A 24144-nucleotide genomic window follows, 5' to 3' on the forward strand; every position below is an offset into this window, starting at 1 on the left:
GTCTCTGCTTTTGAATATGCTATCTAGGTTGGTCATAACTTTCCTTCCAAGGACTAAGCGTCTTTTAATTTCATGGCTGCAGTCACCATCTGCAGTGATTCTGGAGACCAGAAAAATAAAGTCTGACACTGTTTCTACTGTTTCCCCATCTATTTCCCATGAAGTGGTGGGACCGGATGCCATGATCTTCATTTTCTGAATGTTGAGTTTTAAGCCAACTTTTTCACTCTCCACTTTCACTTTCATCAAGAGGCTTTTGAGTTCCTCTTCACTTTCTGCCATAAGGGTGGTGTCATCTGCATATCTGAGGTTATTGATATTTCTCCCGGCAATCTTGATTCCAGCTCGTGTTTCTTCCAGTCCAGCATTTCTCATGCATAGAAGTTAAATAAGCAGGGTGACAATATACAGCCTTGACGAACTCCTTTTCCTATTTGGAACCAGTCTGTTGTTCCATGTCCAGTTCCCACCACACACAGGGTTTATGGCATCCTACTGTCTCCTTAAAATCTTCCTTTCTTTCCCCTAAACCCAGGGAATGCTTATCTTTCCTGCTTTCTGATTTGATGGAAAACAAAGGGGCACTGAAGATCCTAGCTGATCCTTCACGTTTTCTTCTCAAACCCCCAACTCATCTGGCTCTTTGCACAATAGAATACATCTTTGTTTCACCTGACTTTTCTAGACACCAGCCTCCTAGCTCTCCCAAAGCACCTCCACGTATTTTATAGGTTCTCAATGTTTTGGTTTGGTCTTGGTCTTAAGCAGTTGTTATGTAAGACTGAACTGAACTGAAATGTAAGTAAACAAGCTAATCTTTTGCATGTTTACATCTCTTGCTAAAGAGCTGCAGATGCTAATGTCGATGTCTTGATAAGAAACTCTAGAATTTCTAAACTTTAAAAGGCATGAATTTTGCTAACAGGTGAGTAAAATTTCATGAGAGCATCTTTTTCTTTAATATATGCTAAAAGATAAATTGCATCCAGGCACAAACCCTCAGGATTTGAAATGTCACTTTTGAAAAAGGCTCCTACAGTAGTGCTTGGAAAATAACTTTAAAATAAAACAGAACCCAATCCGAAGACTGTTTCTTTCTTTTTTATATGTCATTTGTTCTCTAACACAACAATCCCAAAACAGTAATTTATAATATTGTACATTCTAGCAGCATAAAAACTCAGACTATTCACAGCTAATAACCATTAGCTTTTCCTTTTTGATCACCAGCCACAGATTTTCATGAATTTTCTTTCCTATTCTTTCAGATGGTGCCTCCTCTCCTATTCTTTAAGCCAGCTTGCTCCTCATAGTATCCTACTTCTGAAAAATGTCTACAAAACACACCCAATTTCTCAATCTGTGTGTGTGCTTCTAGTAGCAAAATTGTATTGTTACCAACTGTGATGATTGTTTCGGAGAAGGCAATGGCACCCCATTCCAGTACTCTTGCCTGGAAAGTCCCATGGACGGAGGAGCCTGGTAGGCTGCATTCCATGGGTTCACTAGGGGTCGGACACGACTGAGCGACTTCACTTTCACTTTTCACTTTCATGCATTGGACAAAGAAATGGCAATCCACCCCCAGTGTTCTTGCCTGGAGAATCCCAGGGATGGGGAAGCCTGATGGCCTGCCGTCTATGGGGTCGCACAGAGTCGGACACGACTGAAGTGACTTAGCAGCAGCAGCAGTGATGATTGTTTAGACAAGCAAAAGATATGCATTCAATCTGGCTATAGACTTACAAGAAACTAAACTTTTTTACCAACTGTGTTTGCTTACCAAACCTGCACTACTTAAACAATATATTCTCAAGAGCCCAGTTCCTGATACTCACCCTTTTCAAGCAAAAAGACTGCTTGAAATATCTTTGATAATTAGACAACATGGAAGTAATAAATGTAAAGTTGGATAAAAAGAATATTAAAAAATGTTAGTTATTGAAAAGTATGTGTGTGTGTAGTATTTCATATAATAAAAGCATATAAAAAGAAAACAATGGAAACATCTTAGGTACAGAAGGAAAGTTTAAGAATAAACCATTTGTTACAAAGAGATATCTAGTCATTTAAATATTTTCCTTAGCCACCTTCAGGCGAATGTTCCTGTGTAGGTATCCTGGGTAGCCTATGGAGATACTCAGAAGAAAAAACCAGGCTCTTATCTAAAAGAATCTGACAATTTAGTTGGAGAGAAAACACAAGCAGAACAAATACTAAACTAAATTATAAAAATCTATCACAGGTGCATGCCTTATGACACAGATATGCTACTTCTTAGATTTCAACCCCAAAACAATCATGAATATAACCACATGGATTTATAGGATAATTTTTAGAATAATTAATCTTGGATAAATGGCAAGATAATTCATTTTTTAAAGTGCAATAAAATGGCATGTAGCCATTACAGTGATATATAAAAGACAGATTAATGATACAACCGTTTATGTTGGGAAGAAAACTAGGCTAAAATTTGCAAATGTGATATGATCCCCTTGGTGTGAAAACCATACAAATAATCCTCTACATAAAGTTTACAGTTAAGATATTTGTAGGAGTGCTCAGCCGTATCCAACTCTTTGTGGCCCCATGGACTGTAGCGAACCAGGTTCCTCTGTCCATGGGATTTTCTAGGCAAGAATACTGGAGTGGATTGCCATATCCTACTCCAGCGAATCTTCCCAACCCAGGGAATGAACCTACCTCTCTTGTGTCTCCTGCATACAACTTAGCAACTGAACAACAAATGAAAAATATCATATTAACGGTGTGAATGAAAACTAGAAACTAAACAATGGTGTCTTCTCTTTCCACTTGTATGCAACACTGAAGTGGAGATCCTAGCCAAGACAATTATGCAAGAAAATTAAATAGAAGACTCCAGATTGGAAAGGAAGTAATAAAACTGTTACTTGCCAGTGACATAATCTTGCATGTAGAAAATTCTGTAGGAATCCACTAAAATCTATTAGAGATAATCAATGAGTTCAGCAAAGTTGCAAGATATATATCAGGATGTGAAAATTAATTGAATTTCTATACAGTGCACGTGTACTAAGTCATTTCAGTCTTGTCCATCTCTATGACCCTCTGGACTGTAGCCCGCTAGGCTCTTCTGTCCATGGGATTCTCCAGGCAAGAATACTGGTGTGGATTACCATTTACTTCTCCAGGGGATTTTCCCAACACAGTAGCGATGATCAAATAAAAAATGAAGTCAAGAAAATAATTCCATTTAAAGTAGCATCAAAAAGAATAAAATACTTAGGAATACATTTAACAAAGGAAGGGTAAAACTTATACTCTAAAAGCTACAAAACATCATTGAAAGAAATTTAAGACCCTAATCAACAGGAAAACATTTGTTTTCATGGAAAATATTTATTGCTACAATGCCAATATTCCCCAAATTGATCTACAAATTCAATGCAATCCCTATCAAAATACCAGCTAACTTTTCTGCAGAAATGGACACGCTGATCCTAAAATTCATATGGAGACACAAGGCATGCAGAATAGTCAAAATAATCTTAAGAAAGAAAAACAAAATTAGAAGACACACTTCCCAATTTCAAAACCTGCTATGAACATATAGTAGTCAGGACAATGTGGTACTGTTATAAACAGAGACAAATAGGCAAAAGGAAGAGAATTGAGGATCCTGAAATATACCCTTATATTTATGATCAATTATTTTTAATAAGAGTTCCAAGTGTTGGATCACATACACACATACATCACACCATACACAAAAACTAGCTCAAAACGGATCAAAGATCTAAATGTAAAAACTTAAACTATAAAACTCTAGAAGAAATGATATAAGTAAATCTTCATGAACTTAGATTAGGCAATGGTCTCCTAAACATTACATCAAAACAAGAACAAAAATAAATAAACTGGACACTGCCATTTTTTAGTTAGTTTTCTGTTTGTTCTGTTTTTTATTTCTGTTTTCTTTTTCTAGTCTTTTTATTGGTTTTCTGTAACAGTTTTTAGAATCGTGCTTTTGAACTGTGGTGTTGGAGAAGACTCTTGAGAGTCGCTTGGACTGCAAGGAGATCCAACCAGTCTATCTCAAAGGAGACCAGTCCCGGGTGTTCACTGGAAGGACTGATGCTGAGGCTGAAACTCCAATACTTTGGCCACCTCATGCGGAGAGTTGACTCATTGGAAAAGACCCTGATTCTGGAAGGGATTGGGGGCAGGAGGAGAAGGGGATGACAGAGGATGAGATGGCTGGATGACATCACCCAACTCTATGGACATGAGTTTGGGTAAACTCCGGGTGTTGGTGATGAACAGGGAGGCCTGGTGTGCTGCGATTCATGGGGTCGCAAAGAGTCAGACATGACTGAGTGACTGAACTGAACTGATAGCATTTCTTAGTTTATTTGTTTAGTGTTGTTAGGGGTTGCTCTAAATATTACATTGTATACACATAACTTATTACTGTCTATTTGGCATTGTCATTCTACTAACTTAAATGGTACATAGAAACCTTACCTGGGTTTACATTCTTTTACTCTCCTTCACTTATAAATGTAATAAATATTTCTACATATGTTCAGAGCCACATCAGACAGTGTTACAATTTTAGTTCAATTGTCAAGCAATTTTCTGTTTAGAAAACTTCCTTTGGTCATTCATTTATGGTAGATTTGCTGGCAACAAATCCTCTTAGTTTTCCTTCATTTTAAAATGTCTTTATGTCTCCTTTCAGGCCAGAAGTATGTCTTCTCTAGGTACGTAATTTGGGGTTGACAATTCAGACTCCTAAACCCTAAGTGCATGGAATAGAGCATCTGCACCTCTGAACTTTAAAGGATCACAGACTTTTCAATGGTAACCAGTGAAGCCTACATCTCTGAAAAGTCTAGTTAGCCAGATTCCTTGCATAATACATTAAAATATGGAGAGAGTCCCAATAAATTTACAGTCTGTGGTATTGAAGCTTACAGTCAGATTTAATTTGGTTTGATTAAAGGAAATAGATATTATGTCTTGCACATTTAGCTTTGTAAAATACAATATAAATCTCTTATACAGTTTTTGCTGCTGCTGTTTAGCCGCTCAGTCGTGTCCAACTCTTTGCCACCCCGTAGACCATAGTCCACCAGGCTCCTCTGCTCATGGGATTTCCCTGGCAAGAATACTTGAGTGGGTTACCACTTTCTTCTTCAGGGAATCTTCCCAACCCAGAGATCGAACCCGCATCTCCTGCATTGCAGGCAGATTCTTTACCACTGATCCACCAGGAAAGCCTTTTTCCTTTTTTTAATTTGTGTGTTTAATTTCTAGATCACTGTAGCCTTCTACGATACTTATATGTTCTTGGTTTTTAAAAAAGAAACACCTAAAATAAGTCAGATTTTCTTACAGAGCTAGGATTTCACACTGTAGAACTACCTTAGCCTGGGCCCCAGTGTTCAAAGGAAATATATCAAAGTGAACATGGGTTTCAAGTGTGATGTTTCTCTCACCTTGCACTGGAATGTCATCTGTGACTTTAAAGGTAAAAATTCCTCCTGTTGTACTCTCTATTCCCTCTGTGGTCCGGGAAATGCAGACTGTGAGTAGACAGTGTGAGTAAAAGTTTGTAGTAGACAGATTGGACGTTACTGGTTTTACCTGAGATTTCTGGTGTACCATATTCTCCTCCCAAGGCTGCATTCTTTATTGCTTTTTTCTGAGTACTCCCAAGAGTTCCATCCTCCTCTTCTGCTTAAAACCTTTTTAGAACTATTCTTGGATCCCATTTTTTTCTAATTATTTTCTCAATTATTAATTTTTTTTTAATGTGGGTGTCCCAAAGATGCTAGAGTTGTAAATATATTCTTTACTATGAGATGTTTATCTCAAGGTTCAGTCTTTACCCCAGGTGGCACAGTGGTAAAGAATCTGCCTGCCAATGCAGGAGACGCAAGACAGATTCAATCCCTGGGTTGGGACGATTACTTAGAATAGGAAACAGCAACCCACTTGAGTATTCTTGACTGGGAAATCCCGTGGACAGAGGAGTTTGGCAGGCTACAGTCCATGGGTCTCAAAGAGTCAGACATGCGTGAGCATGCACACACGTCTGTCTCTGTCTAAAGCCGGAACTCTCCAGCTACATATGGACATCTCACTGGGGATATTGCAAATGTATCTCAAACTCATTACTTTCAAAACCAGACTCTAACTTTCCCATGAAAGTCAGCACCTCTGCCTGTGATCCTCATCTCAGGAAACGGCACTATTGTTTAGCTATCCAGTTATCCAAGCTATCTTCTCACCCACTTCTAAGTCAAACTGTTGCTGAGAATTAAAACTAAATATCATATAAAATTCTTCCCCCATGGCTGCGTCCCCCGTTGCCACTCCCTTGACTTAGCTTCCATTCATTTCTCATCTAAACACACTACCAGCTTTACTGCTACTTCTGCCTTACCTCCCTGTGCTACCACCGCGAATACAGCTGATAATAATAGTACTAACCAAACAGTAACAAGAGCCAGCATTTACTGAGCACTTTCTATAAGCCAATGCCTGACATAATTTGATTAATTTAAGGCTCCTCACACAACTTTTAAGAGTAAATTCCACTTTTATCCCCATCATATAGACAAGGAAACTGAGGGCTCTGGGAAGTTAAATCTTTTATGCTAAGTGAAATAGCTAACTAAGAGGAAATTCAGGAATTCAAGCCCAGGAAATCAGGCTCCAGAGCCAGGAGAGTTAACCACTACACCATCGTCTCCAAAATCACCTCCACTCTCACTCTCCTCCTACCTCACTTCTGCACACGGCAACCGTGATGACGTTAAAATGGATATCCGATCATGCTACTCACCTCTGTAAAATCCCTGGGGCTTGAGGACAGCATCAAATGGCTTCCTGTGTCATTTAGAAATATTCGTCCCCTGCACCATGCAAGTTCGTACCCCAGAGGAATCAGGATCTTTTGCACAGATTTCTCTGACTTCACTGCTTCCGCCATTTTCTTCCCCTGGGTGGAGTCTGTTCTTACTCCAAGAATTAACTGGGTAGGTTGTAACTTCTCAGTAATCTCCAGGGCAGGTGGCTTTCATTCACCCTTTTTTCCCTCCAAAAGGTGGCAGGTGTATGGCATTAGTTTAGCCTTGGCAGCAGCTGAGGAAAGGGTCTACCAGCCAAGGAGTGGATATATGGCAACAATCACATCTCCCACAGCCTCTTTCATGCTTATTGCTCTACATGCAATTGTCTTTTTCCTTGTCTTCACTCCTACACAAGGAATTTTTTCCCTCGTAGTTTTTTCCCTCTGGATCTTATTTGCAAACAGATTGTCCAGTAAACTGATGAATGAATGGATTAAAGATAATTCAGTGCATCAAGGAAACCCCATCATAAGTGGAAAGTGAAAGTGTTAGTCGCTCCCTCCTGTCTGACTTTTGCAACCCCATGGACTGTAGCCCACCAGACTCCTCTGTCCGTGGGATTCTTCAGGCAATACTGGAGTAGATAGCCATTCTCTTCTCCAGGGAATCGTCCCAATCCAGGGATTGAACCCAGGTCTCCTGCTATGCAGGTAGATTCTTTACCATCTAAGCCACCAGAGAAACTCAGTTATAAATGGGTAGATATACAAACAAATTCTTATAAAATAAAACTGTGTAGTGTAAAAGAAATAGAAAGGAGTGACTCAGCCTTAGGTTCAAGAGCAGCCTCATGAGAGCAGGGTTTCTAATAGGCTTAGTCTCCAGTGTATCCCTGGAGACTGATAAGAGTGACTGGCCTTTACCTGGCACTCAATAAATACATGTGATTAAATAAGAGAACTTCTGTGAACTGAATTCCTGAAATCCAATTGATTAAAATTAATTTCTTGTACTAGCTTGTACACATCACAAGTCAGTAACTTCCAAAACAATTCTCAAAGGGAGGTCCCAGCATAAGCACCACCTGGATAACTGTTATAAATGCAAATTATGGAGTACCATTCCAGACCTAGCAGAGTAATGCTCAAAATTCTCCTAGCTCCTCTTCAACAGTACGTGAACCGAGAACTTCCAGGTGTTCAAGCTGGATTTAGAAAAGGCAGAGGAACCAGAGATCAAATTGCCAACATCCATTGGATCATAGAAAAACCAAGAGTATTCCAGAAAAACATCTACTTATGCTTTATTGACTATGCCAAAGCCTTTGACTGTGTGGATCACAACAAACTGTGGAAAATTCTTAAGATGATGGGAATACCAGACCGCCACCACTATCTGCCTCCTACGAAACCTGGGTGCAAGTCAAGAAGCAACAGTTGGAACCGGACATGGAACAATGGGCTGGTTCCAAATTGGGAAAGGAGTATGTCAAGACTGTATATTATTATCCTGCTTATTTAACTTATATGCAGAGAACATCATGTGAAATGCTGGGCTGGATGAAACACAAGCTGGAACCAAGATTACATAGAGAAATATCAATAACCTCAGATATGCAAATGACACCACCTTATGGCAGAGAGCAAAGAGAAACTAAAGAGCCTCTTGATGAAGGTGAAAGAGTAGAGTGAAAAACTGCCTTAAAACTCAACATTCAAAAAACTAAGATCATGGCATCCACTCCCATCACTTCAAGGCAAATAGGTGGGAAAACAATGGAAACAGTGACAGACTTTTTTTCCTTGGGCTCCAAAATCACTGCAGATGGTGACTTCAGCTATGAAATTAAAAGACGCTTGCTCCTTGGAAGAAAAGCTATGACCAACCTAGACAGCATATTAAAAAGCAGAGACATTACTTCGCCAACAAAGTTCTGCCTAGTCAAAGCTATGGTTTTTCCAGTAGTCATGTATGGATGCAAGAGCTGAACCATAAAGGCTGAGCATCAAAGAATTGATGCTTTTGAGCTGTGGTGTTGGAGAAGACTCTTGAGAGTCCCTTGTACTACAAGGAGATCCAACCAGTCCATCCTAAAGGAAATCAGTCCTGAATATTCATTGGAAGGACTGATGCTGACACTGAAACTCCAAGACTTTGGCCACCTGATGCAAACAGTTGACTCATTGGGAAAGACCCTGATGCTGGGAAAGATTGAAGGTGGGAAGAGAAGGGGACAACAGAGGACAAGATGGTTGGATGGCATCACTGACTCAATAGACATGAGTTTGAGTAAGCTCTGGGAGATGGTGAAAGACAAAGAAGCCTAGTGTGCTGCAGTCCATGGGTCATGACTGACTGAACAATGATTCCAGACCTAGAGAGTTAGAGACTCTAGGGGTGGTACCCATATATATATATATATATATAAGCAAGTTTTTCAGGTGGTTCTGACATATAAGAAGGTTTGAAAGCAATTGTTCTAAAGCAACGATTTTCAATCCTGCCTGCACATTAGAATCACCTGCTGTGTTTGTGTTGTGTCTGTGTGTGTATTATAGACTGAATATTTGTATCCCCCTAAAATTTATTTGTATCCTCCTAAAATCCACTGGAGAAGGTAATGGCAGCCCACTCCAGTACTCTTGCCTGGAAAATCCCATGGACAGGAGCCTGGTAGGCTGCAGTCCATGGGGTCGCTAGAAGTCGGACACGACCGAGTGGCTTCACTTTCACTTTTCACTTTCACGCATTGGAGAAGGAAATGGCAACCCACTCCAGTGCTCTTGCCTGGAGAATCCCAGGGACAGCGGAGCCTGGTGGGCTGCCGTCTATGGGGTTGCAGAGTCGGACACAACTGAAGCGACTTAGCAGCAGCAAAATCCACCGATAGGGTCACAAAGTCAGATATGACTGAAGCGACTTAGCATGCATGTATGTGTGTGTGTATATGTACATGTATGTATATATGTATGTGTCTGTGCATATATGCACACACCTACCATGGTCTCCTTGGCTGCTGTAACAAAAAATACTGGGTGACTTAAACGAGAATTTATTTTCACGGTTCTGGAGGATGGAAGTTAAAGATAAGGATGCCGGAAAGGGCCGCTGCTAGTGAGGCTCCTCTCCTTGGCTTGCTGATAGCCGCCCTCTCTGTGTTTTCACCTGCTGGTGGTGGGTGTGGAGAGGGAGCGGTGAAGGGAACAGGGAGACAGAGGGGGAAAGGAGGGGAGGGAGAGGGAGAGGTGGCTCTAGTCTTTGTCCCTTCTTATAAGGACACTAACGCCATCATGAGGATGAGCTGCACCCTCATGAATTCAACCTGAAACCAGTTTATCGCCCAAAGACGACTCCTCCAAATACGCATTGGAAATTAGGGCTTGAGTATATGGGGACCTTCCCAACTCAGGGATCGCACCTGGATTTCCGGCATTGACAGGCAGATTCTTTACCACTAGTGCCACCTGGGAAGCCTACGCATTTATTCAATCCTTGGTTTTTCCTCAAGGAGCTTGATTTAATTTGCATTTGCAAGATTTGCAAGGTGTTTCCTGGGGCTCCCAATGCTTGGGGCTAAGTCTCAGAAGTCCCAGGTTTGTTCTAAGAATCAAGCGTGTATTCTGAAGCTCACAGATTTTTACTATTCCCCAGAGCAGGGCATTTTCTTGTTCTTGGCCCCTCACCCTTCACTTCCTTATTCTTGGACACTGTGAGCTGGTAGAAAGAACGTGGACTTTGAAGCCAGAGACACAGATCCTGTTTATATCCAGCTCCACCACTTAATGGCTTTGTGAGCCAGAGCAAGTCACTTAGCCTTTCTGAGCCTCAGTTTCTCATCCCCCCAAAAAGTAGAGGGGGGATAATGGGATAACACCTACTCTCTGAACAGTGTAAAGATTAAATTAATTAAGATCGTATATAAAATTCTAATCTAACATTTAATGCAAAACAAATATCAGTTATTGCATAGCTGTCTTCTTAAAGATCATATTATAAATTTAAAGACTTCCCCAAATTTTGTAATCATAACAAAAAAATAAAAGGTGTATTTTTGTCATTTCTGACATGTGTATATTGAAAGAATAGAATACAGAGCACTTTTATTTTAGAAAATATGTTTTCTTCAATGAACATTATTATATTTGCATATTTACTAATAAATAGTATTCACCTTGATATTCCAATTATTAAAATACCAAGTGATAACAAAGCTTTAAGTACTATTTTTAATAAGGGATTTTAATAAAGAATCTGAGACATGTTCCAACAACCTTCAAGAAAGTCTTTACCATAGTCTTACTTCCTTGGTGAATGAACACAAGAAATTACATTTTACGGTTATCCTCCCCTGAGCTAAGAGAAATTTTCAGTTTCATCTTCTTACTTTCTCACCTCAGAAACTGACCAGAGGCATTAGGTGACAATCCTAGAGAAAGGGTGATTATTCTTACTTCCATGAAAAATAATTTAGTTTTCTTTCGCAGTTTTTTTTTTTTAATTTAGCTTACTGAAGCATAATTTACATACAATAACATTCACCAGTCTAAATCAGCAATTTGATGAGAATGGATAAATGTACCCAGTTGTAGAAATACTACACAATCATGATATAGAATATTTCCATCACATCAAAAAGTTCTTTTTCTTTTTGAGGTTAATTCTCCCCTACTCCTCAAACTCTAGACTTTAAAACCTAAGGGTCTGCTTTATATCACTGTAGTTTTGACTTCTCTAGAATTTCATATAAATGGAATCACACAGTCTTCTGCATTTGACTTCTTTTATTTTAGCATTATGTTTTTGAGGACATTGGATCTGTTTCCAATTCTTGGCTATTATGGATGAAGTTTCAATGAATATTCCTGTACAATTTATTATGTGGACATGAATATGTTTTCATTTCCTTGGATCCTTAGAGTGGAATTTCTGGGTCATATGGTGGCTATATGTTTTGGCTCATAATAAACTGCAAAATTGCCAAAGTGGCTGTACCATTTTACATGTACATATGCAATGGGTGAGAGTTTTGTTATTTCCACACCTTACCAGTACTTTGTATTGTTATTTGCATTTTAGCCATTACATTGTAACTGCAGAGCATCTACTGTGGTTTAATTTTATATTCCTCTGATAACATAAGTTTTATGAGAGATTAATTTTATATTAAGTAATACAATTTTAAAATATTTTAATATTAATTGTATTAATTTCATGTTATTTTAATTTAAAGTCAATTTAATAATATAACTCATTTGACATTAATGCTATATTTAACTTATTTCAGCAAATATTAATCCTATTACAGTCTAAAGTAGGCTTCCCCAGTGGCTCAGTGGTAAAGAATCCACCTGCTATTCAGGAACTGCAGGAGACTTGGGTCCAATCCCTGAGTCAGGAGGATGGGTCCCTGGAGGAGGGCATGGACAGAGGAGCCTGGTGAGCTAAAGTCCATAATGTTGCAAAGAGCCAGACACAAATGAAGTGGCTTAGCATGCGTGCATGCACAGCTTTAAGTATATAGATCTTACACATATTTTATAAATTCTTTCCTAAGTGTTTTATTGTTATTCTAAATGATACTTATTACATATTACTTTCCAATTTATCATTTCTCTTATATAGAAATACAACTGACTTTTGTTCATTGGCCAGACATCCTGCAACTCTGCTAAATTTATATCACTCAGTAATTTTGTACAATATTTCTTAAGATTTTCAGCATAAATTTGTGGTCTGAAAATAAAGGCAACTACACTTTTTCTTTCCCAAAAGCTCTGAAACCACAAGTGAAGTTTTATCTCATGTAATAACTATATTCATTTAGCAAAGCTTCATTTCAGTTCCTGAAAAATTACATCACATTTTGAACTTTTTTTTTCAGAATAATATATTTTTTTCACTCGAAGTCACACTAAATTACACAATGAAATGTGATATTTTGACATTATACCCTGACTTATTTTCTTGGTACCATGGTTTCTAGCCAAGGAATATTCCATGGAAACCAACATAAATTGTGTGCCCATTTGGATGACTCCAACATATTTTGTTTATATAAATACATGTGCAGGTGTACAGATGTTTTGCTTTTACACACAAACACAGAGCAAGGGGGTTGAAAAAGTAGCATCTACCACGTTTCTGGCTAAGTTGGATGTGTGCTAGTTTCACTCGTTTTTAAGAATTCGGTCTTTATTTTGTCCTAAAAGGGACTTTGTGTGCTATAACTTCAAGGTGTAGTCTGATTGTAAGATAAGAATGAGCCCCAAAGTACTGTCAATTTATTTGCTATAGAATTCCCATTTGCTTCCTTCCTGTTCTTGTGACTGTAAGCACCTGCTTAACAATGCTTTTTACCTTGGAAGCAGCAGCTGCTTTCAAACACAGCAGCTGAATCCAGTTTTCAATTTTTCTAATACTGGTAGAACCATCTTCATCATCCACCCCGCCCCACCACCCATCGTCCCAGCCCAACACAAGAAGATACCCGCAACAGCTAAGCAGAGCCTCTCTGTCATTTAAAGTCTGACTTTCAGCATCACAGGCCTCTCTTCCAACTTCTAGGACTTAACATTTCCAGCCTCTCCCCCTTGCCCCCCAACCCCAACCCTAAGAGTGGTGGCTGCTTCCTTCAATAGCTACTTCTGTGACACCTTCATGCTTTGTCTTTCTCTTGCTCTCACTCTTTTCATTTTTCTATTACATAAAATAAAACTGTAAACACAGTGACTATTTCATTAAATGAAATTACTTCATTTCAAAAAAAAAAAAAGGTTGATAGGCTTTGTTTTTGAGGAACCCTGAGTGATAAAGATATTGGCACGAGGCATAGTCCCAATCAAACATAGTCCATTAGAGTTAATTTGGTCATTTTGTAGGCTGCAGTGAGTGTTGAACTGTTTGTTAATGTGAAATGGATAGTTAGTGATCCATGATAAGAACTGGCATATGACTAATCAAGGCATTGCTGGTGACTGATGGTGAAATGCCAGTGGAAGCAGGTCCGTAGAAAACCAAATGGTTACTCTCCTTCAGCACTGTGGCAATGAAGGTAACGAGGACTACAGTGAGGGGCAGATTTTGAATGTGTTGGAGCATTTACAGAGAGGAAATGAAGAATACTGTGAATAGATCCTCAGGGTGTTTGACCAAGGAGGATGGAACAGGATTCCAGAAAGAACCAAGCATCTTGATATTGATGGTTTTCTGAGTGTTTCTGGATGGAAAATGTCCATTGGAAGTGGTTCTGATGGTCTGTTTTGATTGAGTGGCATTTGACTCTTTGATAGCCTGCCTGTAACAAGACTGAGATGCCAGAACATCCCTGGGAAAATGTAGAAAAGCGGGTCTAAAAGGCTTAGGGTAAGGGGCAAGACTGTTCAGAAGATTTATCACCTTTGACCTACATTCCCACCCCTCCACTACCTTTAACCCACATCACATTCACGAGAGGGCTCCAAGGTCTCTCTGTTTCCACTGCTGAGGGGGGAACCTGAATCTTGGGAAAGCTCTCTGGTCGCTGTCATTTATAGCTGCGAAAGTAAGAGCTGCTGCCATTGAAATGCGTTCTCTGATTTTCAATAGGAAACTGTGCTGAAGTGGCTTAACTGACGTTTAACCAAGTGTCTGTGCTTAACTGACAAAGACAACGTGGAGGCATTTACCATAATGAGCAGAAGGAATAAACTGGTAATCAATTTGTTTTGACTTGCAAATATATCTGGCAGTGGAAAACTGATTTGAGGTCTCTAGGGAAAAGACCCTGATGCTGGGAGGGATTGGGGGCAGGAGGAGAAGGGGACGACAGAGGATGAGATGGCTGGATGGCATCACTGACTCGATGCACATGAGTTTGAGTGAACTCCGGGAGTTGGTGATGGACAGGGAGGCCTGGCGTGCTGCGATTCATGAGGTCACCAAGAGTCGGACACGACTGAGCAACTGAACTGAACTGAACTGAATTGAAGGATGAAAGATAGAGACAGGCTACTAAAATGTTACTTGATCTATAAAATACAAACAATTCAAATGCCTGATAGAAACTAGGCATGGACTGATAAAATGCAGCGTCAAAACCTCCCACCTGGTTTCTGTACATAAGCCTGGAACCCCTTGATCATAGGGGAGAGCCTAGGTTCGCTTGAAATTAGAGCCTGCTACCCTGCCATACGTATATACTATGAACCTTCCTTCAAGCCTTTTCCAAAGGAAACTGTAGGCATTTATGAGTATGATTGTGCTATGGCAAAAAGAAATATCTGGATCTTTCAGGAGCTATGAGGCACTGGCTTTGAACTGGCTCTGAATTCTAGGAATCCTAAATGCCACTTGGTCCACCAGTCATATTGAGGGTTTACAGGGGCCATGTAGCAGACAGAGTCAATGCTGGAGAAACGTGCGATGGAGATAGAATTTTGGAGTTATTAGAACACAGACGAATATTTAGAACCACGAAACAGGATGATATCACCAAACAGGGGTGTGGATAGATAAATGAAGTCCAAGGGTTAAGTCATGATCACACTTCAAATTTTAGATATTGATAATACGAGAAGGAACTACAAAAAAAGATTGAGAGGCAGCAGCCAGAAATAGAGTTAGGGGTAGCAGTGTGGTGTGCTGGAAACTAAGGGAAGAAAAGAGAAGAAGCAAGTGTTAAATGCTGGTAATCAGGCAAATAAGAAAAGGACCGAGAAATTGCAGCTGGGTTTTAGCAACACTGATAACCTGGAGTAAAGGAGATTCAGAGCAATGGTTGGTGTAGAAGTTCAAGGAAAAAAAATAGGAGGATACACTGGAAACAGCAGGTACAGACAGCTTTTTCAAGGAATCATGCTATAGAGAGAAGGAGAGAAATAGGGCGACATCTGGAAGTAATGAGGTCAGAAGAACACTGATGTTGTTGTTGCAAATTGAAGAAGTAATCGCATATTTTATACTGATGGAAATGTTCCAGTAATAAGGGGGGGGGGGCGCTGTGATGATGCAGGGAAAGAAATGAGAACTGTCAGACCAGTGTTCTGAGTAGGAGAAAGGAATGAAATTTAATGCACAAATGACGGGGTTAGACTTTGCTTTGCGCGCAGAGAGTCTGTCCATAATAATAGGAGAGAAGGTAAAAATTATTAGTACAGATTTAGGACATACATAAAATAGAAATAATCTGCAAATTTAAAAGTTGGTTCTTATGAAATTCTTATAGATTTATAAGCCATATACATATTTAAAAGTTCTTATAAACTTATAAAATTGACAAAACAATAGCAAGGTTTATCAGGAAAACAGATAATGCTTTCATAGGCAAAATTAGGAATAAAATAGAAGTCATAACTAGAGATGCCGAAGATATTTCAAATATAACAAAAGAATATCACGACCAACTTTATGGCAATGGATATGAAAACAAATTCTAGGAAAATGTAACTTAGTAAAACTGACTAAGGAACAGAAAATTGATAGTCCTATAATTGTCTTAAAAACTGAATCAGTGCTATAAAACTGTCCTACAGAGTTTTATTTAATGATGAAGTATTGAAATCATTTCCTTTAGGATGAAGGTAAGAAAAATTAATCTATTACCATTTATATTCATGACCGTATTGGAGAACCTATCCAAAGGAGTAAGACAAGAAAAAGAAATAAAAGCTTTGAGAGGGCTTCCGAAGTGTCTAGTGGTTAAGAATCTGCTTGTCAAGGCAAGGGACACAGTTTTGATCCCTGGTCTGGGACTATCCCACATGCAGCAAGGCAACTCAATCCATGTGTCAGAACTACTGAGCCAGCACTTCAGAGCCTGTGAGCCGCAACTGCTGCGCCCATGTGCCACAGCTACTGAGGCCAGGGCGCCTGGGGCCCGTGCCCTGAGACGAGAGGAGCCGCTACAATGAGAAGCCCACGTACTGCAATGCAGACCTGCCCCCTGCTCACCACGATGAAAGAAAGGCCGCATGCAACAACAAAGATCCGGTGCAGCCGAAAATAAATAAGAAAATAAGTCTTAAAAAAGAAGGCTTTGCAAACCAGAAAGGAAGTAAAAATAATTCTTGATATTTGCAGATGCCATCACTGTCTACATAAAATAATCTAAAAGAATCAATAAAATCTAAAAGAATTATTAAAAGGCATCTGGACTAAAACCAGTATTTAAAAATCAATTGCATTTTAATACTCTGTCAATTTTTGGAAAAACAGTATCATTTCAGTAGTAAAATCATAAATACTTAGAAATGTACAAGACCTATATAAAGAAAATTCTAAAACTCTTGACATTAAAGAAGACCTATGCAAATGGAGATATACCATACTCATGGTTCATAATACTCAATGTCATAAAAATGTCTTTTGCTTCAAAATTAATGTATAGCATCAGTGCAGTTTATCAAAATCTTAACAGGTTTTTTGGTATGTGTATCTGTGTGTGTCAGGGTGCAACCATACATGTGTGAATGAATAAGTTAAACCTGAAAGCTAATTCTAACTTCAATAAAGAAGTTCAAGTTTATAAGAAAACCTAAAATTCTCTTAAAGGATGAGTAGGAATTGACAATAGATTTGAAGGAAAAAAATGATAAAATTCATCATTTATAAAAATTTTTAAAGAATCCTGTGAAAGTTTAAAAAATAGTTTTATTGACATAAAATCAAGTACAATAAACTGCACGTGTGCTAAGTGTACAGCTGAACAAGCTTTGTCATTTGTATACCTGTGAAACCATCACCCTCTGAAAGTTCCCATATATTCCTTTGTGATGCTTCCCTCGGCATCCCCGCTCCATTTCCACGCAACCAGTGATTGACTTTACGTCACTATGGATTGTTTCTTTTTCCTAGAATTTTATATAAATGGAGTCATACAGAATGTCCTGTTTGTCTGGCTTTCACTGGGCATAATTATTTTAAAACTCATTCACATGGTACCATGAATCAGTAGGTCATTCCTTCTTGTTGTTGAGCGATATCCCCAAAGTGAAAGTGAAAGTCGCTCCGCGACCCCGTGGACTATACAGTCCATGGAATTCTCCAGGCCAGAATACTGGAGTGTGCAGCCTTTCCCTTCTCCAGGGGATCTTCCCAACCCAGGGATTGAACCCAGGTCTCCCACATTGCAGACAGATTCTTTACCAGCTGAGCCACAAGGGAAGCCCAACAACACTGGAGTGGGTAGCCTATCCCTTCTCCAGAGGATCTTCCCAACCCAGGAATCGAACTGGGGTCTCCTACATTGCAGGTGGATTCTTTACCAATTGAGCTATCAGGGAAGTCCCCAAGTTAGATTTTAAATGGCAGCTTCCTGAAAACATGGGCAAGTGGAGACCAAGTGGATGATCTCACATTCTAGAAATCCTCATAGCAATGGACCTTTACAAATTTTCTTACGTTGGCCCTAATTTGGCTGCCGCACTGTAAGAGGCCGTGGTTTTAAGGAACCAGATTCTCAAAAGAGCCTGTTGCTGAACATCATCTTTCCTTTTCACAGACTTTGTTTAGCTGAATACAGTTTATTGTTACAAATTTGTCACTATGAATGTGTTTTCCCTGTGGGCCATTTAGGCTTTACTTTACTCTGTTTCTACAAACTGTAGCCCTGTGCTACAGTTTATTGTTAGCTGTTGATCCCAAGAAACGGTTTATGGAGAGGTCAGTCATGTTTGAGCAACTGCAAGAAAAGCAATTCGAAGAGCAAGCTGACTGATTATCAGGACAGAATTCTCGTACAAGAATTCTAACGGATACATCATTTATTCTAATGCAGTCATGCAACCAGTATTTACTTAAGTATGTTCTATGTACTTGCATTGTTATCAGAGTTTTACATTGCATTGTCTTCTTTAATCCTTAATTCCCAAAGAGATTGATGCAATTAGCTCTCTTATACAGAAGAAACTGAGGCACGCGGACAGTAGGGTCACAGAGGAAATGGCAGAATACAGAGCATACCGTCCAGAGACAGATATACTCTGCTGTATTCCAGCCCTGATATTCTAGAAGTAACCAGCTTCCTTGGTTAAATAGACTCCTGTAAAATAAATAGTATAAAATAATAGTGCCAGCATATAAGGTTGTTGTTTGGCTTAAATGATACAATACTTGCAAAATGTTTGGCAGAGTGCCTGGCACCAAGTAAGTAATAAATGGTAGCTATAATAATTATTTTATTACCACTATTATTATCATGACCAAGAGTAATACTTTCAACCATTATCACCGGGAGCCAATCACTTGAAAGTAAAATGTTTCCAAACCTCCTAATCAAAAATGAGATTGTGTCACATCTAAATACTGGACATTTAAGAAGCATGGGAGATTAATGTTAATTAAAATACATTATGATCTTCCACAAAAAGTGTTGATTTATACTCTGTCACTAATCATGTTTTCTTACTTGGAGACAACTAATTTAAACACACACACACACACATCCATCCAGAGAGAAACACACCTGATATTTTAATCCTGTGACAATGGTCTTCACCACATAGGTATTATCTGAAAGTTAGCAGTTTGACTCCACAATCAACAATCCCTGCTTTATTTTGTTCATTTCAGGCAACTCCCATTTCTTTTACATTTCTCAGCACATAACGTGATGAATGTCCCTGCTGCAATCTGACTCACAGGGGACGTGAGAGGTTGTCGAGGCACAGATACAAAAAGTCTCACCGGGAGATGAGGAAGGTAATGTACCAAGGCTGCCATGGCATTCTGGGGTTCTTCATGGCTGGGGAAAACCTGAGGGCTTTCTCTAGAAGACAGGTAACCTCATGGTACTTGGGAGTATAAATGTTTTCTTCTCCTACATCCGATCACAGCCAAGGACTCTGGGCTCCTAGCTTAGAAAAGTAGGAGACCATTAGCTTGCCACTTGCCCTTGCATGCCACATGACAAAATTAGCCTTGCCAGTTACATCTCTCTCTACCCTCATTCCAGCTCAGGATTAGTGCAATGACCTTTTCTAATTGGATGACACAGATTCTTGTCTGGAGTCTTGCTCTGAATTGTAGCTACCAATCATATGACTGTAATAAAATACTCTAAGCTGTTAGCACCAGGCAGCTGGAGAAGGAAACCTAGGTAGGAATCCTTGTTCTACAAAGCTGGCCTTGGCGCTTCCTTTATAACAGAACAGAACTGGAAATGCTGTCTAGTCTTGTGGGAAAATAGACAAGCATTTGGCTATTGTCACTCAGAGCCATCAAGTCCTTCTCTAATTTCAGCCTCTGTTGGAAACAAGAAAGTTGGAAGTGACCTTAGCCTAAACCCACCACCTCCTCAGCTTAGGTCTATCTATTGCCCCAGTCATTTGCTTTCAGGTTCCATCGCATCACATGGTTGTGTCTCCCTCATTAAGAGTCCCTCCTGGAACTTCCCTGGTGGTCTAGTGGTTAAGAGTCTGCTTGCCAGTGCAGGGAACATGGGTTCGATCCCTGGTCAGGGAAATAATATCCCACCTGCCACCGAGCAACTAAGCATAAGCAATGCAACTACTGAGCCCGTGCTCCAGGTACTGAAGCCCAAATGCAGACAGCCCGTGTTGCGCAAGAGAAGTCGCAGCTGTGAGAAGCTGACGCACCACAATGAGAGAGTAGCCCGCACTCGCTGCAACTGGATAAAGTCTGCATGCAGCAACGAAGACCCAGCAGGCCAAAAATACATAAATAATTTTTTTTAATTAGCTCCTCCTGCACATCCAAACATTGAGCCCTCAATACCGTCTAGGAATACGACAATATATCTTTTGTTGACACACTCTTCCATTTGTCATAGCCCCATAGCACGTGTACCCAACTCTCGTGCATGTGTGCCAAGTCACGTCAGTTGTGTCCAATTCTTTGCAACCCTCTGGTGTGCAGCCGACCAGGCTCCTCTGTCCATGGGATCCTCCAGGCAAGAATCCTGGAGTGGGTGCCATGCCCTCCTCCAGGGAATCTTCCTGACCCAGGGATTGAACCTGTATCTCTCATGTCTCTTATGTCTCCTGCATTGGCAGGCAGGTTCTTTACTGCTAGCGCCACCTGGGAAGCCCCCTGACCAACTCTCAACTCTCCTTAAATCCCCAGCCTCCCTTACTTACCCATTCCTTTCCTGTAAGGGAAAAAACACAACAGCAAACAGCAAATCTTCTCAAACCTAAAAGATACAAGCATCAGTGTATCTTGCATCCTTCCACAATAAGGAATGATCTCTTTATTTAAGAGGATAACCACTCTATGTGTACTATGGATCCTCTAAGAATTTGCCTTTCTAAGAACCTAATCCTATGAATTGGTTGGTTGGTTGGTTTAGTCATTAAGTTGTGTCTGACTCTTGTGACCCCATGGACTGTAGCCTGCCTGGCTCTTCTGTCCATGGGATTCTCCAGCCAAGAATACTGGAGTGGGTTGCCACTTCCTTCTCCAGGGAATCTCCCTGACTCAGGATTTGAACCCAGGTCTTCTGCACTGCAGGCAGGTTCTTTACCACCCGAGCTACGATGGAAGTATCCTATGGTTTGTCCCAACTCATTAATTCATCTTCATCCTTCTTTCTCTGTGATCTCTTTTTATAACCCAATATATCTAAAATACTATTTCAACATACAATTAGCATAATCAATGAGTAATGTTATACCATTTTTCATACCAAGTCTTTGAAACCTACTGTACACATTTCAACCATCTTAATTGTTTGTTTCCCTTTTATTTATATATTTTTATTGAGATATACTTGACTTACTCTCTGTGGCCCCTTTGCCATCAACATTTAAACATTCTTAAGTTTCTCTTCTCATAAAAAGAAAAAAAAAATTCTTCAACTATATTCCCCCCACCAGCTAGATCCTCAGAATCTTGTTTTCTATCCTACCACAATCCCCTGAAACAGTTCTTGTGAAGGTCGCCAAAGACCTTGATATCCTCAAATTTAATTGGTTGAGCTCTGTTTCAGGGCTTCCCAGGGACTCAGTGGTAAAGAATCTGTCTGCCAATGCAGGAGATGCAGGAGATGTAGGTTTGATCCCTGGGTTGGGAAGACCCTTTGGAGGAATAAAATGGCACCCCACTCCAGTATTCTTGCCTGGAAAAATCCCACAAACAGAGGAGCCTGGGGGCTACAGTCCAAGGGGTTCCTAAAGAGTAGGACATGACTGAGCACTCAGGCAAGCTCTGTTTTCCCGATGTCTCCTTGGTATCTGACACACTCCCTGCTCGAGACATTCTCTACTCGAGACATTCTCTACTCTTGACTTCAGGACACAGCAATCTCTTGTTTCCTCCCATAATTGCTATCTCTACCTTTTCTCAACTTTCCCAGCTCATCCTGCTCTATCCCACCAGTAAATGATGAAATTTCCCAAAACTTAGTTCTAGACTCTCTTCTCATGTAAAACTATAAATTCTCCCTAGATGATTCCAGCTGCTCTGCACATTTTAATTTATCATTAATATGCTAATTAGGCCAAATTAACTTTGCTGCTAGCCTTCTATGAAGTCCATTTCTAAACTCTTAATTATTTATTCATCTTGTTCACACATTTCAAAGGCATCTTAAAGGTAACTTGTTCAAACCAATCTCAGTATATCTTCCCAAAAATGGTTCTATAGAACCTTTCCCCATCTAATAGCAGTATAGTATATTCAATTGCTCTCACAAGAAACTGGACTTATTCTTGTTACTTTCTTCTCCTTAACTGTCATATCTAGTCAATCATCTGGTTCTCTACTAGCAAGAATCCCTATTTTCCTCTGGTCGTGTCGCCTAAAAGGAACTTCTTAGTCCTAGGAAAGAATTGTGTTGAATAAAACTTCCTGTTCTTGTCCCATCCTTCCTCCCCCAACTTTCATCTTTTCTTGTCAGAGAAGAAATGAATCACCTTACTGGGGAGTTTAGGTGTAGAAGCCAGGCCATTCACCATTTCCCTCTTTTGGCTTTTTACACTGCAATAGTGGCTGTATTTTAAAACATGAAGAAATAAACTTCATCAAAAATGCAAAACTTGTGCATTGTAAAGTACAAAGCATTGTTGAAAGAAATTAAAGAAAATCCAAATAAACAGAAATACATCCCATGCTCATAGATCGGAAGATTTAATTTTATTAAGATTTTCCCCCAAAATGATCTACAAGTTCCCTGCAAACTATATCAATATCCTGGCTGAGTTCTTTGCAGAAATTGACAAGCTGATACTAAAACTTGTATGAAAATGATGAGATAGGACAGTCAAAACATTCTTGAGAAAGAAAAACAAAGATGGAAGACTAAGCTTCCCAATTTCAAAACATTAAACATCTACAGTAAGGAAATAGACATATTCTTATGGCTGATTCACATTGTTGTACAGTGAAAACCAACACAAATTTGTAAAGCAATTCTCCTCCAATTTAAAAAGAATTTTAAAAACTACAGTAATCAAGACAAAAAAAAAAAAACTACAGTAATCAAGACAGAGTGGTACTGACACAAGGAAAGACAAATCAATGGAATATATTCATTCTAATTAAGAATTAATAAATAAAACTTTACATTTATGGTCATTTGATTTTTCAACCAAAATTCCAAAACAATTCTTAGAATAGTCTTTCTGACAAATGTTTCTGGGATGACTGGATATCTGCATACAAAAGAATGAAGTTGAATGCCTACCTCGTGCGTGCGTGCTAAGTTGCTTCAGTAATGTCTGACTCTGTTTGACCCTATGAACTGTAGCCTGCCAGGGTCCTCTGTCCATGGAATTCTCTGGGCAACAATACTGGAGTGAGTTGCCATACCCTCCTTGAATGCCTACCTCTTACCATGTATAAAAATTAGCTCAAAGTGGATCAGAGACCTAAATGTAAAAGACAACTTAAGCTGTAGAAAACTATAAAACTCTTGGAAGAAAACAAAGGAATACATGTCTATGATCTGACTTAGCAACAATTAACTAGATAACACTTTAAAAGCACAAGCAGCAAAAGAAAAATTAGATAAATTGGACTTCACAATCAAATACTCTTGCACTTTCAAAGGACACTATCAAGAAAGTAAACCCACTGAACTGGGGGAAGTACTTGCAAGTCATATACATTACAAAGGACTTTCATGTAGAAAATATAAAGATAACCTCTAAGAACTCAACAATAAAAAGATAAATAACCCAATTTAAAAATCTTAGCCCATAGGCTAAGAATCTGAAGAGCTGTCCAAATAAGCTATTCAAATGGCCAATAAGCACATAAAAAGATGTTGAGCATTATAGTCATGAGGGAAACACAAATCAAAATCATGATGTGACACTACTTCATGTCCACAAGGATGAATAACATTTTAAAAGCCAGACAAGTG

Source organism: Bison bison, unplaced genomic scaffold (assembly GCF_000754665.1).
Source record: "Bison bison bison isolate TAMUID 2011002044 unplaced genomic scaffold, Bison_UMD1.0 scf7180017864201, whole genome shotgun sequence".
Lineage (NCBI taxonomy): Eukaryota > Metazoa > Chordata > Mammalia > Artiodactyla > Bovidae > Bison > Bison bison.